The sequence below is a fragment of the Bos indicus genome, chromosome 10 (assembly GCF_029378745.1).
Source record: "Bos indicus isolate NIAB-ARS_2022 breed Sahiwal x Tharparkar chromosome 10, NIAB-ARS_B.indTharparkar_mat_pri_1.0, whole genome shotgun sequence".
NCBI lineage: Eukaryota > Metazoa > Chordata > Mammalia > Artiodactyla > Bovidae > Bos > Bos indicus.
The window spans coordinates 49,358,201-49,374,735 of record NC_091769.1 but is presented as its reverse complement, the minus strand read 5'-3'; the positions used below and the strand labels follow the sequence as shown (position 1 = coordinate 49,374,735).

General features: G+C 40.9%; 1 protein-coding gene and 1 long non-coding RNA gene across 4 annotated transcripts in view; one reads left to right on the top strand and one right to left on the bottom strand.

Annotated features, from left to right (window-relative positions):
- RORA (RAR related orphan receptor A) overlaps positions 1-16,535 on the bottom strand; it is an 801,696-nt gene that overhangs the window by 134,207 nt on the left and 650,954 nt on the right. The gene's annotated exons all lie outside the window — the stretch shown is intronic.
- LOC139185118 (uncharacterized) overlaps positions 11,516-16,535 on the top strand; it is a 77,326-nt gene continuing 72,306 nt past the window's right edge. For both annotated transcript variants that reach the window (XR_011568655.1, XR_011568654.1), the window contains exons 1-3: positions 11,516-11,654; positions 11,754-11,929; positions 15,944-16,048. This is a non-coding gene — a long non-coding RNA (uncharacterized lncRNA). The remainder of the gene's footprint in view (positions 11,655-11,753; positions 11,930-15,943; positions 16,049-16,535) is intronic.

The following is a 16,535-nucleotide window of genomic DNA, read 5'->3' as shown; positions in this document are numbered from 1 at the left end:
TACTGCTATGGTAGAAACTATGCTGATCCATTTGCATTCTCTTCCGGGTCACCTTTCAGGCAATCTGGCTAGAAAGCAAAGTTTTCATTTCTCTGCATCATCCATCTAGGTTCAAAGATGCTTTTGAGACAGCCAAGGGAATGATGATTTAATGTTGTCAAGTACTTTGAGATCTCAGACAAAGAAACTCTGTAAATACTGCGAATTACTGGGCATTACTGGCCCCAGAATCCATCCCTCAGTATTATCAGGGCTTTGGAAAAATTAATGAAGAAATGGGTCCTGACATACTGGCAGCAGCAATCGCTTCTGCAAAGATTAAGAGACCCTCTGAATTGAGGACTGTGGGACTCAGTGAAAATACTCACCGAAGAATTCCTTTCTTTTTTTTTTTTTTTGCAAATTGAAACCACCAAAGATGAAAACCCACTGCAATATGAAAAAGAAAGAATTAAAGCTTTTAAAGTTAAACTGTAGCAGGGAGAGGGCAAGGCTTTGTGTGCATGTACATATCTGTACAGGAGCAGAGAAGAGAGAGACATTCGGAGAGACAGACTGGGCTTCAGGGAAAAAAAGAGCTGGGCAAAAGGCTTTTGCTCATATGTTTATATTTGCTATAAAACTAGATCCTTTTAAAACACAAAAACAAAAAACCATATGCATTCTGGTTGGTGAGGGTGTAGGGCAAAAGGCAGTCACATACATTCTTGGTGGGCATGTAAACTGGTAACATCTCTATGGAGGACCCCTTGGCATTATTCACTGACATTACACATGCATCTTTCCCATTATCTTAACAACTCCACATCCAGGGATTTATCATGTACATCTATTTGCATATATACGAAATGGTATATTCTTGAAGCTATTTGCAGCAGTGCTGTTTGTATCAGTCAAGTTTGAAACAACTTTAAAGTTGATTAGTAAAGGATTATGTAACTTTTGGTATATCCATAAAAGAGAGTATTACCCAGTCATTAAAAAGAATAATGCAGTTCTGTACGGACTCTATAGAATTAGCTCTAAAGATGTAGTGTTCATTGACCTGGTGGTCCAGTGGTTAAGACCCTGTGCTCCCAGTGCAGGGGGCACAGGTTTGATCTCTGGTCAGGGAACTAGATCCTGTGTGCTGAAACTAAGAACTTGAATGCTACAACTAAAACCCAGTACAGACAATTAAAAATATATATAGTGTTAATTGAGGAGAACCAATATGTAGAACAGTGTGTTTGTGTGTGTATAAATATATTTGAATACATATGTTTGGATTCATCATGCTCATATATTCATAGAATGGATTATTTCTAATAGATTGCATAAGAAACTGATAGCTGGCCTAAAGATAGGGCTCACCTCTGCTTGAAGGCTTCCCAGGTGGCGCTAGTGGTAAAGAACCCACCTGCCAATGCAAGAGATGCAAGAGACATGGGTTCAATCCCTGAGTCAGGAAGTTCCCCTAGAGTAAGAAATGGCAACCCACTCCCCTATTCTTGCTTAGGAAATCCCATGGACAGAGGAGCCTGGTGGGCTGTGTTCCATAGGGTCGCAAAGATTCAGACACAACCCAAGTGACCAAGCATGAACACACTTCTGCTTTACATGCTTTCAAATATTGTATTGTGTACCCTTTCAAAAAAATTAAATAAACAGTGTTAATGTGTGTGAAACCACTGATTAAATGACAAAGTAAAAAGATGAACCTTTAACCATTTTCTGGGGGTGGGGCTGGGTAAGATGTATTTTCAGAGCTCTCTCAACACCTGACTTCCCTGGTTGCCCACAGCTCAATTCGGGTGGGTCAGCCTTGGAACAAAGACACACTAGGCTAGGGGATGCTCATCTCAAGGCTGTAGGTGGAGTAATAAGATTTCTGTTCTCCTGAGAATCTAGTAAGAACAATAAAATAATAATGATCTCAAAAGTAAATATGGAACACTTAGGTGTCAAGCACTGTGCTAGGAGCTTTGTGCAGATAATGTTGCTTCAATCCCACCACAAACCATGATGCTGTGTGTGTGATTACCTCCATTTTACAGGTCACTGTAGAGGTCCTTGGTCCCATGGAGCCATGGGGCCCTTGGAAATGGAAAATCTGCTGCTCCCCCAGTCTCACTGCCATGGGCAGCACAGCATCTCTCAGGGCCTTGGCTTCTCCCTCTATGTTTGCATCTCTTCTCTGACACCAATTGGTTTATTCGCTATCTGCTGGGCTCACTCACTGATGTTGCTTTCTCTAGTCCTTTGAGCATGGTCCTTCGACACCCTTCTCCACCCCCAGTTCTCAGCTGCCTCCTAACTGCCTCCTCTTCTTGGACCACCTGTTCTAGTCTCATGAGAGATGACTTGAGAAGCCATCCCCACTGAAGGTCAGCCACTTCCAGACTCGAGGGTGGGCTGTCCCAGGTCAGGTTCCCATTCTGCTTCATTTCCCTGTGGCTGAGGGCTTGGGGTTAAGTCTTCTCCTTCATTCATCAAATCTTTTTCTGAGAGCTGACCTCAAACCAGGCACAGGGACACTGGGGGTGCAGCACCAACAAAGCACAAAGCCCTTACTCACCCTGTGTCTCCTGGACCTGCAATCATGGGGGTGGCAGACACGCTGGCCTGGCCAGTTAGGAGAGAATAACCATGCCTGGCCACTGAGCTCTTGTCTCCATCTGTACATTACAGCTCCTGTGGTTCTATCCTCCTGGTTTTCTATCCACCTCCTGAAACTTGGTCCAGTCAACTTCAAAGTCCAAGATGACCAAGCAGATGGCCAGCACAGCTGGGTGGAGAGTAATGGGAGGGAATTCTGGTGGACAATAATGCTCAAGCCTGAGCCACCAATAATGAGGTTACCAACGGTTCCACCAAAACTGGGCAGCAAATACCCAAGTGGTGCTCTTCTCGTCTCTTCCTTACTTCTCTTCTGTCAATGCCAAACTGCTTGAAAGGATTCCATGCTGACCTTTCCAGGCTTGTCTTCTACATTCTTCAAACTCCAAAAATCCTTCAAAACCCAGCTCCAGGCATTTCCCTCCTCAGTGAATCAGCCCTTAAATTCTTAGTGACAATCATGGCTGCATTTGGGCTACTTCTGTATTTGGTACATAATTTTATTATTACTCTTATTGTGCTATATTGCAAGTGTTTATTTAAAAGTGTATTTTCTTGACTCCAGTGTAAACTCACAGAAGACAGGTTCCATGTCTTGATTATTTATTTTGAATTTAAATAAACTATTTTAGAAGAATCTTAGACTTATAAAAATGATACAAAGATAATACAGAGAGTTGTTCTATACCCCTTGCCTGCTTTCTCCTATGGTTAACATCTGGCTTTATGATGGTATGTTTACTATAACTAAGGAATCAGCAATAGGTTGTTACTATTTTTTTTAATGTTTTTTACTTATTTATATTTATTTATTTGGCTGTGCTCGGTCTTAGCTGCAGCATGCAGGATCTTTGATCTTCACCGAGGCATGCAGGATATTTAGTTGTAGCTTGCAAACTCTTAGTTTTGGCATGTGGGATCTAGTTTCCTGACCAGGGATAGAACCTGAGACCCCAGCATTGGGAGCACAAAGTCTTAGCCACTGGAGCACCAGGGAAGTTCCTGGGTTGTTGCTATTAACTGATTTTCATAGTTTATTCAGATTTCACTAGTTTCTCCCCTAATGACCTTTCCTAGTCTCAATGCCATCCAAGCACCACATTACATTCAGTCGTCTCCTTAGCCTCTTCTGGTCTGTGACAGTTTCTTGAACTTTTCTTGTTTTTGATGACCTTGACAATTAAAAAAAAATTTATTTGGTTGTGCTGGGTCTTCGTTGCCTCGTGGCCTTTTTTCTAGTTGCGGTGAGCGGGAGCTAGTCTCTAGTTGAGGTACACGAGCTTCTCATTGTGGTTGCTTCTTTTCTCTCAGAGCACAGGCTCTGGAGCATTTGGGTTTCAGTACCTGCAGCACACTGGCTCTGTAGTTGTCGCTCCCCAGCTCTAGAGCACAAGTTCAGCACTTGGGGCACAAGGGCTCAGCTACCCTGAGGCTGTGGGGTCTTCCTGGGCCAGGGACAAAACCTGTCTCCTGCACTGACAGGTGGATTCTTTACCACTGAGCCACCAGGGAAGCCCTGACTTTGACCGTTTTGAGGCATATTTGTCTATGTGTTATAGAATGTTGTTCAATTTGGGGTTCTCTAATGTTTTCCTCATGGTTAGACTGGGGTTTCTTTATTTCTAAGCAAAATATCTAGAATATATCACCTACCACAGACCAGGCTTTTGATTTAATGGTGAATGAACTGACTAGAATTCAGCTGTTTCTTTAGCACGGTACATATAAATGGAATCTTGATCAATGCTCTTGGAGAGATGAAGTATGGAACCCAAGTCTTGTAAAGATCTTCCACACAGTTCAGTTACAAAAAATAGCATGTGTTAAATAAGGAGAGCCACAGAGAATTATCTGTGGCAGCTCAGAAGATGGATTAATCAGCCTGAGTGGGTGAAGCCAGCCACGTCTCTGAAAGAAGGGACTGGAAAAGCAGGGAGGATTTAGAGAGGCCCTTTTCAGTTCTCAAACACACCCTCGCTCCCTCCTGCCTTATGGTCTGCTTACCTGCTGAGCCCAAGGTCTGGAAGACATTGCCAACCCCTCTCCTCTCACAGCTGGCTTCTCACTGCGGACTATATTATCAAAGATATGCTCCAACTCTGTGTGCTGCAACTACAGAAGCCCGAGCACCTGGAGCCTGTGCTCCTCAGCAAGCGAAGCCACCACAATGAAGAGTAGCCTCTGCTCACCGCAACCAGAGAAAGCCTGCGCAAAGCAATGAAGACCCAGGGCAGCCACAAATAAATAAATAAAAATGTAAAAATAGGCTTCACCAGTCTCTCTCTCTTTTCTTCACAGCTTTTGTCAACGTGTATACTGATTATTTCTTTACTGTCTGTCTCTCTCACTGGAATCTAAGCTCCTTGAGGGCAAGGACTGCATTTTTTAATTCCCTCTGGCAGAGCACATGACCCACAGAGAGAGGCACTCAAGTTATCTTGCTGAATCGATAAAGGGTTGATTTTGGATGAGTCAGTCAAGAGATGAGACAGTGAGAAAATCCATGAGCCCTGAGAGGCACTGGGATGGAGCAATGACCTGGGTAGGCAGTGGGATGCTGCCAGCCCATGAGGCTGATCACATGTGGTGTCAGGTGACCCTGAAGGGGCGGCTTAATTTGGGCAAATGCCAGCAGTGTAATAGGTGTGGGCTGCAAAGAGGCAGAGGCCATCCAGTGATTTTCCATCTTAGGAAAGCCAACGAGAGTTCACAGTAAAAAAATGGAGGGTCAGGAAAAAGTGGGGTCAAGGGAGGGCTGGGGGCTATAGGAGCGTTTGTCCAAGTTGAGAATGCACCCACCAATGAGAATAACACAGAAGCTTCTGGAAGGCAAATGGGGTGCCTGGTTTAACTGCTCTGGTGTTGGCATAAATCCAAGGAGCCCAAAGAGAAAAATAGGGGACTCACATCAATGCCCCCAGGTAAGAAAAATAAAATGGAACATGAAGACTTGTGATTTTTGCTCTAGGATTTAGTATTAGTAAAGGACAGCCATCTGTGGAAGCAGGAGGAAATCAATGAGCATCTGGACTCAGGACGGAAAGGATTTCATTGAAATCTTGGATAATTTCCACCATGTTTTCTACATGGTTACAAAGGACAGAATTGGAGTATATGCTGATTATCTTGAAAAGTATACACATTCCCATATGAGTTCAATTTTCAAATGCTGACCAAAGGACAGTGTTTCATAGATTCTGACTGGAACAAGCCCAGTGGGAAAGGGCCTAGAAAGCATATGGCAAAGAGACTCTGAGTCCAGAGTATGATTTAGAAACTAAAGCAGTATGTGTCATCTGTGTTGGTTGGCTGGTTGGTTGAGTCACTCAGTCGTGTCCGACTCTTTGCGACCCCATGAATCGCAGCACGCCAGGCCTCCCTGTCCATCACCAACTCCTGGAGTTCACTCAGACTCATGTCCATCGAGTCAGTGATAGCATCCAGCCCTCTCATCCTCTGTCGTCCCTTTCTCCTCCTGCCCCCAATCCCTCCCAGCATCAGAGTCTTTTCCAATGAGTCAACTCTTCGCATGAGGTGGCCAAAGTACTGGAGCTTCAGCTTTAGCATCATTCCTTCCAAAGAAATCCCAGGGCTGATCTCCTTCAGAATGGACTGGTTGGATCTCCTTGCAGTCCAAGGGACTCTCAAGAGTCTTCTCCAACACCACAGTTCAAAAGCATCAATTCCTTGGTGCTCAGCCTTCTTCAGAGTCCAACTCTCACATCCATACATGACCCCAGGAAAAACCATAGCCTTGACTAGACGAACCTTTGTTGGCAAAGTAATGTCTCTGCTTTTGAATATGCTATCTAGGTTGGTCATAACTTTTCTTCCAAGGAGTAAGCGTCTTTTAATTTCATGGCTGCAGTCACCATCTGCAGTGATTTTCGAGCCCAAAAACATAAAGTCGGACACTGTTTCCATATACCTATGTAAATAATTACAATGGTTGAACTCTGCCTATTTCTCATCCAACCCAAGTAACATCCCTGAAAAAGAAAGATAACGATGATCTGTGTGTTTGGAATTCCAGAGGGACTGTTGGTGACAGAGCTCATGGGTTCCCTGGGAGGACCAAGAACACAACCAATCTTCCTCTGACAAGGTAGGAATGGGCAGAGGAAGGCATGAAGAATGGCTCCACTTCTACATCTGAAGATCAGAACACGAGATCAAGCAATGCGTCTTTGTCATTTTAAATCAACAGACTTCGAACCTCCAGTAGATAAGCAGATGAGTCCTGTTCCCTGACTTGTAACGTAAGAATTTCTCCTCTCCTCTGTACCACCTTAGATCAGGGGTAGAAAGGAACGCAAGTATTAACTGCTGCAATGCCTTCGGAAAGAAACTAATGTCCAGAGGACAACATGACCTGCCCGGACTCACCTGGTAGATGGCTCTGGGGCCAGGATGGGACCATCTAAGTCACCTTTCCTATCCCAATCCTCAGCAACCCACCTGGAGACTGACCACAAAATTGCCTCTGATTCTACATTTTGGGTTTCACACTCCATTCATTTGAATATATTCAAATACATCAAGCACTGTTCACTATATAGTTGTTTCCCACCGCCCCCCACCCCCCGCCCCCATACGTTTCTTCTATAACAGCCTTGAGGTGGCTAGGGGAGAAAAACAAAACAAAGCACTCTTCACATTCACATTCATTTAAATGAAATGCACACCAAGTATCTGGCCTGGACTCTTGCTTTCCCTCCCAGTCTCCAGCTTGTATCAGTTCATTTCCCTAACAGAAAATAGGCGTCGACTTTGCAGATGGAAAGTAAATTTCCTTGCAGATATTACCAGGCAGGTTACTAGCACTACTGGACAGTTTTATTTTTACTTTTGTTTCAAGGTAAGGTGGGAACTCCACATTTGCCAGGTAGTCTGGTGAAAAAAGGTAGACTTTAATTCTTTTAATTTTATTTTTTAACTGAAGTATAGTTGATTTACAATGTTGTGTTAATTGCAGGCATACAGCACAGTAATACATATATATATATGTCAGATATATTTGTGATTCAGATATATATATATGTAAGTACATATATTTCTTTTTCAGATATATATATATATATATATATATATATATATATTTGTTTTTCAGAAAGACTTCCCTGGTGGCTCAGATGGTAAAGCGTTTGTCTACAATGCGGGAGACCTGGGTTCGATCCCTGGGTTGGGAAGTTCCCTGCAGAAGGAAAAGGCAATCCACTCCAGTACTCTTGCCTAGAAAATCCCATGGACGAAGGAGCCTGGTGTCCATGGGGTTGCAAAGAGTGGGACACTACTGAGCGACTTCACTTTCACTTTCACTTTTCCCTTACAGGTTGTTACAAAATACTGAGTATAATTCTGTATGCTATACAGGAGGTCCTTGTTGGTTATGTATTTTATATACTGTAATATGTATATGTTAACCCCAAATTCCTAACTTATCCCTTTCTCTCCTTTTCCCTTTGCTAATTATAAGGGTGTTTTCTATGTCTATGGGTCTATTTTTGTTTTGTATATTAGTTGGCTGCTAAGTCACTTCAGTCGTGTCCGACTCTGTGCGACCCCATAGACGGCAGCCCACCAGGCTCCCCCATCCCTGGGATTCTCCAGGCAAGAACACTGGAGTGGGTTGCCATGTCCTTCTCCAATGTATGAAAGTGAAAAGTGAAAGTGAAGTTGCTCAGTCGTGTCCGACTCTTAGCGACCCCATGGACTGCAGCCTACCAGGCTCCTCCGTCCATGGGCTTTTCCGGGCAAGAGTACTGGAGTGGGGTGCCATCGCCTTCTCTGGTATATTAGTTTACTGGTATCCTTTTTTTTAAGACTCCGCATATAAGTGATATCTTATGTTGTTTGTCTTTCTCTGTCTGACTTACTACACTTAGTATGATAATCTCCAGGTTATCCATGTTGCTGCAAATGACATTATTTCCAAAGGCAGTGTTTCTAACTTTGTATTAGCTTTAACATCAGAGGGCAAAACAAAAAACAAAGAACAAGTATGCCGGCTGCGTGCTGAATAGAAGAGCACCTCGCAGGATCCTGGCTTTCTGCTTCTCTTCCCACATACAAACTTTCAAATCCTGAAACATTACGTGGGTTGAAGGGAATTACTCTGCAGCGCCTGAACTGTCAGCTTGGAAGTGGGTAGCTGAGGTGACTTGGCAGGACCTGCCTGTAAACATCGGTTATCAGCTCATTCGCAAGGTAAGCCAATTGGCGGCAAGTTCACGTGTTTCACTCTCCTCTATATTAAATTGAAGGTTGTTGTGCTTTATAAAAAACCCAAACATCTAAGTATTTCACATTTAGATGAGAAAACTAGACAACATAAACACAACCATAAGATTATGTCATTAGTAGCCACTTAGGTGTATTGCATTAATAGTCACTTATAGGTATGGGCTCGGAGAAGGCAATGGCACCCCACTCCAGTACTCTTGCCTGGAAAACCCCATAGACGGAGGAGCCTGGCGGGCTACAGTCCATGGGGTCGCTAAGAGTCGGACACGACTGAGCGGCTTCACTATATTTTTTCACTTTCATGCACTGGAGAAGGAAATGGCAACCCACTCCAGTGTTCTTGCCTGGAGAATCCTAGGGATTGGGGAGCCTGGTAGGAGGCCGTCTATGGGATTGCACAGAGTCGGACATGACTGAAGCGACTTAGCAGCAGCGTAGGTATGGGCTACTTAAAGTCAGATTTCACTTCCTATGTATTTTCTAAAGGGTCAGATAGTATTGGGTGTGGGGTTGCCAGACAAAATACAGAATGTTCAGTTGGACTTGAATCAAAATAAATTTGAATAAAATTTTAATGTAAGTATGTTCCAAATACTGCATAGGAGAGACTTCTATCCATCAACACTGGGTCTGTTACTCAGCCAGTTTATTGATTATTCAGATAATTTTTGCCTCTGCTTCCTCCTTTTTTGACCTTTCAGTGACTTAATTTTAGGAACCCCATTAGAGGGTGGAGAGAAATACACAAATCAAGCACACTGGGTGTCCTACTTACCATCAGCTGAGGCTCATGTTTTAGTACGGGAGGAATTTGATACTTTGGATTGAAAATGGTGATTATCTGCATTCTCCCTATTACCATATAGACAGAATTAGCCACAGACTGATGTTTTCCAGAGTTTGGATTTTGCAGAGCAGTAAAATGTAAAAAGAAAAGGAAATTGTGAAATTGTGAGAAGATCAATATATGGTTGCCAAGTTTAACTTTGATCAAATAAGAATGTTAAAAATACCACAACTGCCATCTTCAATGATCATTAATTCATAAGAGAAAATAACATTTGAATATTTCCGAAGTAGGAAAGATGTACTCTTAGAAGAATAAAAGTTCTTAAATAACTTTGGCAGGCTTCCAATGAACCCATCCTTAGTTTTGTGGAAACTTTGTTGCAGTGTGGTACCAAGTATGCCACAGGAGCATAAAACCTGCAGCAATACTGCATATCATACAGGTTTGTGCTAATGGGGGTGATCACAGAGTGATCAGTTTGGATTTTGACAACCTTAAATTAATAGCTAATTTAAGATTTCATTTCTGAGATGCATCTTATTTGTATGGGAGTCTGTTGTAATTTTTCTCAAACCAGGAAGCATTTTCTCAAATTAAAAGGTATAGAAAATCCTTTTCTAAATTTCCTTTGGAGCATAGCACACTGTAGATACTCTTCCTCTCTCTTTCTCTCTAAAATGAATGCTTCAGGAAATGGATAATATGACATTGAACTTCAACAGCTTCCCTTCCTAAGAGAGTTCAGAGGTCTTTGAAACCACAGGTAATGAAGCCTCCTGGCTCCCGTGAGCTAGCAGAGTGGTGACCCTGGCTGAGAAGAGTTGGCCCAAAGGAAGGTGTAGGTGGTGGCAGTGCTGGGAGACCGAGTCCCCAAGTTCAGAGTTTCCATCACCCTTCCCATTTTACACAAAGGAAAAGGATGGTATGAACGTGGAGAACTGCCTGAAATTTCTGAGTAATTAATAGAAACCATGGTTAAAATCAATTGCCCAATCCAAGTCTTGTGGGTAATTTTTTTCTGTCCTTCTTCTGCCTGAGAAACCCATATGAAGATTTCTTGCCACAGGAACTTTTCTTTAAATAGGACTGAAATTCAATTTCATAAGCCGCAGAGACATTCAAAGTATTATTTACCCATGATCTTCAGATATTCTTTCCTTCTCCCCATGCTGGAAAGTTGGAAACTTTTTGGGGTCTCTTGGAGTCAAAGTAGTAGACCCTGAACTCACAACACACACACTGAAATATACATTAGCATATGTTCAAAAACATGAAGAATACCCCCAACTTTTAAAATATTTTGATACACTTTTATTTTTCTAGTTATAGGGTTACTTGGTGTCTTTTGATTCTATATATTTGCTTGATAAAATTGATATTATCATAAAAATATTTCTCACTTTATAACCATAGCTTTATTTTAAAACATATACTACAAATCATGTGAAAAATATTTTTACCCCTCATTTTAACAAATGATAATCTCTGCTTTAGGGCAGTGGGATAGAGGGCCTTTTGTACATTATATTTTCCTGTGATGATGGCACTTTCATAAGTAAAATAATTGTTTATTACTTTCATATTAAGTAAAAACGAAAGATAAAAAATACATGCACTTCCATTGAAACTAACTTCAATCCAAATTTTAAGTATCACCTCATAATTGAAAGTGAAAGTCGCTCAGTCGTATCCGACTCTTTGTAACCCCATGGACTATACAGTCCACAGAATTCTCTAGGCCAGAATACTGGAGTGGGTAGCCTACCCCTTCTCCAGCAGATCTTCCCAATTCAGGGATTGAACTGGGGTCTCCTGCATTGCAGGTGGATTCTTTACCAACTGAGCTATCAGGGAAGCCCACAATTAAGCTTACCCGGTTAACCACCGTCTTCTTCCTGACCTACCTGAGAAACTCAATACCCCTTCTGTGTTTGAGACATTTGTCTTTCTGAGAGAAATGCACCCAACTTTTTTTGTTTTTTAGCCTCTCAATCTCAGCTCTTCTGTAACTACTGTAGCGCAGGTATTTTCCTCCCTGCCCTTTTCCACAGCAGCTTGTTTTCATTCCCCTCTCTTTGTTATTTGCCTTACTGAGAAATTCTGACATGATGACTTCTTTCAGGCTCAGCCAAATAGAAGTGCAAGATTTTGGCTTGGATTCCACACTGATGTTTCACAGAAAGTCAGCTCTGGTTCCAGGTACTTGATAAACATCTAACTTCTTGCTGTTTCTAAGTGATGATCATTTTGGTTAGCAAGTGCGCAGCCCTTCAGACATCGTTCCCTCCTACACAACAAGTAAGTTAATGAACCCCATGGAGTGTGGCCGGCTCTCTACTTCTTTTGAATGTTTTCTGTCACCCGGGCCAAGCTGCTGCGGCTGGGACTCTGCACATGGGGGCTGCCTCAGGGCAGGTGGAGGGGTTCAAATAACCGTGGCCCTCACGTTGCAATGTAAGGAGAGCTGTTAGCTTCCACCCTTCCCATGTGTTTCTCTTCCTAACCACCAAGTGTGAGGATAATGTGCTATTTTTATTTATTTTCAGGGAGTGAACATGAAATCTTAGGGTGATGGTGGCATATGGCTGAATTATGTCTTTTTTTAATATCACTTTTTTTTTTAACAAATGAAGTATATGTGTGTGTATTTTTTTTGGCTGTGCTGAGTCCTCAGTGTATTGCTTCTCTAGTTGTGGCATGTGGGTTCAGTTGCCCTGCACCAGCTGGGATCTTAGCTCCCCGGCCAGGGATTGAACCTGCATTCCCTGCAATGGAAGGTGGTGAATCATGTCTTTTAGTCCTGACTCAAATAAATTAGACGTTTTTGGTTGTTGTTGTTGGCAAGAGGGGAAAAAAGAGAGATTTGAATCCAAAGAAAATTAGATTAAACAGCTAGATTTTCCTAATTCCTGGGTTCTAGATATAAAGAAAACACAGCACAATGAATAATATAATCAAACTGGAGGAAGTTGTAATCACTGACATTTTTTTCCTGGCCAGACACCCCAAATCTGTGTACTTAGATTTTAATTACGTTTGCCCCTATCCATTTAAAATATGCTTTCTGCAATCAGAATACAACAACAAGATTTAAAGGGAAAAGAACCAGCTATAAAGCTTTCCAAAAACATCTACAGCTTCTTGGGCAGTGATACTTTCATTCAGGGATCCTGTGTGGTCTCATAGAAATGAATCAGAGACTTGGCCCTCCATTTCCTCAGAAAGAAGCATGCTTAAAATCGTTAGAGTAAATGAGGTGGACAAAATACAATCTGCATTTTGCTTTTAATTTCAACTAAACAAACAAACAAACTCACTTTGGACTTGCCGGAGAAAAATACTGACCCTGTTCATCTTCCTTCCTCTGCCCAAGTTAACTCTGGCATGACTGAGTGCATTTTCAGACCCGGCTCTCGCTGTGATTGTAATGCTGTTAATAGCGATAGTGATCACAGGGTTTATCACTTTAAGAGTCACCATTTTAAAACACCAAAATAAACTTTTTTAGGTTGACCTTTCCCTTTGCCTGTTTGGCAAATGAACTCCCTGATGAAGCATGTTTATGCCTATTTAGAAATGGTCTACAAGGTGGGCAGAGAAGTTCACCGAGGTCCTTACAGAGGCCACTCCTTTCCACTGTAGGAAATGTGTGTTTTCATTCCTTTCAAGTCTCTCTTCTCAGACCGGAAAGGACAGATGGAAACAACCCCATCTTGCCACTCTTGGAAAGGTGGTGGTGGGGGGGTGTCCTGCTCGTATTCCCTGGCTTTTATTTAGATCATTTGTGGGTGAAAGAGAAGAGGAAACTAAACCTTGAGGAAGGAGAAGAAGAGCAAATAGCCACCTTACAAATCACCTAGCAATCTGCCCTTTGGAGTAAACTGACTCACAATAGCTAGAGTACCTTTATGGATCTGAAGTATCCAGTGGTCTCTATTCTCAAGCAGAACACAATCTAAGACTGCTGAAGAAAGATGCCTACCACTGATTCTTTTTAAAATTATTATGATAATTTATAGAGGAAGAAAATAATTATTTTTCCTGTACCCATCTTCCTTCATGGCTGGGGTTCCACAAATTAGAATGATAAAAGACAGATGAATAACAAGTTTCTGAACTCTACACATAGGATACTCAGTGATGAGAAACTCAAAGGAATGGTCACAAGCTGAGCTTCTATGGCATCTTGTGTGCCTGTGTGCTCAGTTGCTTCAGCTGTGTCCGACTCTGTGTGACCCCGTGAACTATAAACCCCTCAGGCTCCTCTGTGGGTTCTCCAGGCAAGAATACTAGAGTAGGTTGCCATTTCCGACTCCAGGGGGTCTTCCCAATCCAGGGATCAAACCCTCGTCTCTTGTGTCTCCTGCATTGGCAGGCGGGTTCTTTACCATTACTGCCACCTGAGAAGCATTCTAAATATCCTATGGCATCTTAGGAAAGAACAATAAATTTATAGAGAAGTGACAATACAAAGGAGAAGGGTTTTAGATTTCCAAGGGTGGTAAACAGTAGGAAGGTAAATACATGGGGGGAACCAATGGAAAATAAAGATTATTTTAGCCAAGTTTGTTATGTAGATTCCCCTGGAGCAGTTTCTGGGCTGGTTAAGAGTCTAGAGTTGTCTCTGGTGGTTAAGAATCAGGTTACTACCCGTTCTTCCTGGTAGTAATGGGGAGGTCACAGGGCTTGTCTACTGCCTGTTTTTTCTCAGTAGTTTTCAGTTCAAAATAAGCCTTTTGCCAGAGTGGCAAGTTTTGGGTGGCATACTCTGAACCCCATTCAGGTTCAATTTCTCCTTCCTAAAATTAAGACATATACATGGTAGAAAGTTTGGAATGTATACAGAAGTTTCAAAAAGCATGCACAAACATGACTAAATCTTATTAGTCACATGCAGGCACATTTAGGAATGGTTCCAGTATTTTTTCCTATGCTCTTTTTTTCTTCACATAGCTGAGCATTCCTTACACAGGATTTCACATACCATGTTTTTGTTCAATTGATCAAAAATGTTTTTCTTATGCTATTATTCATTCTTTAAATATTATTCTAATGGTAATATAATTTTCTATGAGCATATCATAATTTATTGATAATTTTCCTAATATTAGACATCTTGGGTATACTTAAATAAATATTTTGTGTGTATGCACAAATCTTAGCACTTCAAATTATCTCCTTAGGGCAATCTACCAGAAGCAGCAATATGGGATGAAGAATATAATTTTTCCAGTCTCTAGTACATATTACCAGGAAGGTTATATCAATTTACATTAATACCGTACATTAATGTCTTCCTGAAGCTCTGACTGCATTGATTAATGTCATTTTAAAATCTTTGCTATTTTGTAATGTCCCTGTTACTTAACTTTGTATTCGCTGGTGAGGCTGAGGATTGTTTAGTATATAATTAGCTATTTGTGTTTTCTCATCTGTGAATGATCAGTTCATGATCTTTGTCCATTTTCTCATTGATTTACTATAACACTTTATAAAGCACAGTTATTAGCTTTCTTTGTGTCTCAATTTTTGAAAAAAAAAATATCTTCTTACCAGTTTGCTTTTGCCTTCTGATTTTTTTATGATTATTTTTGAGGTATAGAAATTTTATATTTCTCTATATTTCAATTTATTGGCCTTTTGCCCTGATATTTCTTCCATTGCTTTAATGTATATAAAAACTTTATCCATCTAGACTAGATAAATATGCAGAAATGACATTCTTCTAGTTATTTAATAAAATTTTCAAAAATAGTATTACTTAAATCTATCTAGAACTTAATTTGTTACATGGCATGAGGAAAAATTCCTTTTTTCCTAATAAACTAACATCCTGGCACCACGTACTGACTCTTTTCCCCACAGTTTTTATATGTATTCTCTATACACGTATTCAAGACTATTTTTAAAAATGCAAGATTACATTTCAGAGTTTTCTACTGATTTCTTTGCTTATTCTCTTACCAGTAGTTTCTCCACCCCTGATTTTTCTTTTTTGAGGTTCTTTTATCTTTTGCGTTAGACTCTTTCCACTTAAAAGGTGGCCAAGATGATGCACAAAGAAGACTGTTTCAAATTACTGGAGAAAGACAATCGCTGCCTTTACAGGTTTGGGTCTTAGGTGAAAAAGATACAGTGTTAGTTCCTGCTATGACACAGAAAATCAGAAAGGACTTTCTTAGCTTCTTGACAGTCATAGTAGTAGTAATATGTAGAAGAAGAATTACGTATCTTTTTATTCATCTCAAGAGAAGAAAATTTCCACTGAGGAGACTAAGACATTTAATGTTGAAAGATCATCTCTGCTTCTAGGGCACCAGTAAAGATTTCTACCCATGTATCTGCAGAAAATTGCCAGAAACTGTCACAAAATGAAAAATGAGAGAAAGCCCGGTGGTCCTGCTAGGTTTCTATAAGGTATGTGCCAAATAATTTTTTGTTTTTAAGGCTTAACAGTGAGTATCTTAGGATGACAGAGTTATAGTTGAATTTTTCTTCTTTAATTTCATTATATTTTCATTTCCTCTCAAATTGCATTTTTTCCCCCTTCATAATGGTCTGTTGATTAACTTCTGAAAATATAGTACTGGAAGCCTTAGTCCCAACAAGTGCAATAGTACCAAAAGTGTATTTTCTGTTTCTTCACCTCTTTTCTTAATAGACACAGCAACACTAAAACTCATCTCATTAGAACAGATTTTGTGAAAATGAGAAAGGACATTTCTAAACCAAGTGCTTTTCCTCTGAATAAGATTTAACCCAAAGAGAGGTTTGGGACTGGAAGAAGGAATGAAAAACTACCTCTTAAAATTTCTATATCTAAAGCTAATAGGAATTCTTTTGCAGTAGCTTTTTTTTTTTCCTCTTGACAACCAAGGATTGATACATCTTGCATGTTAAAAAG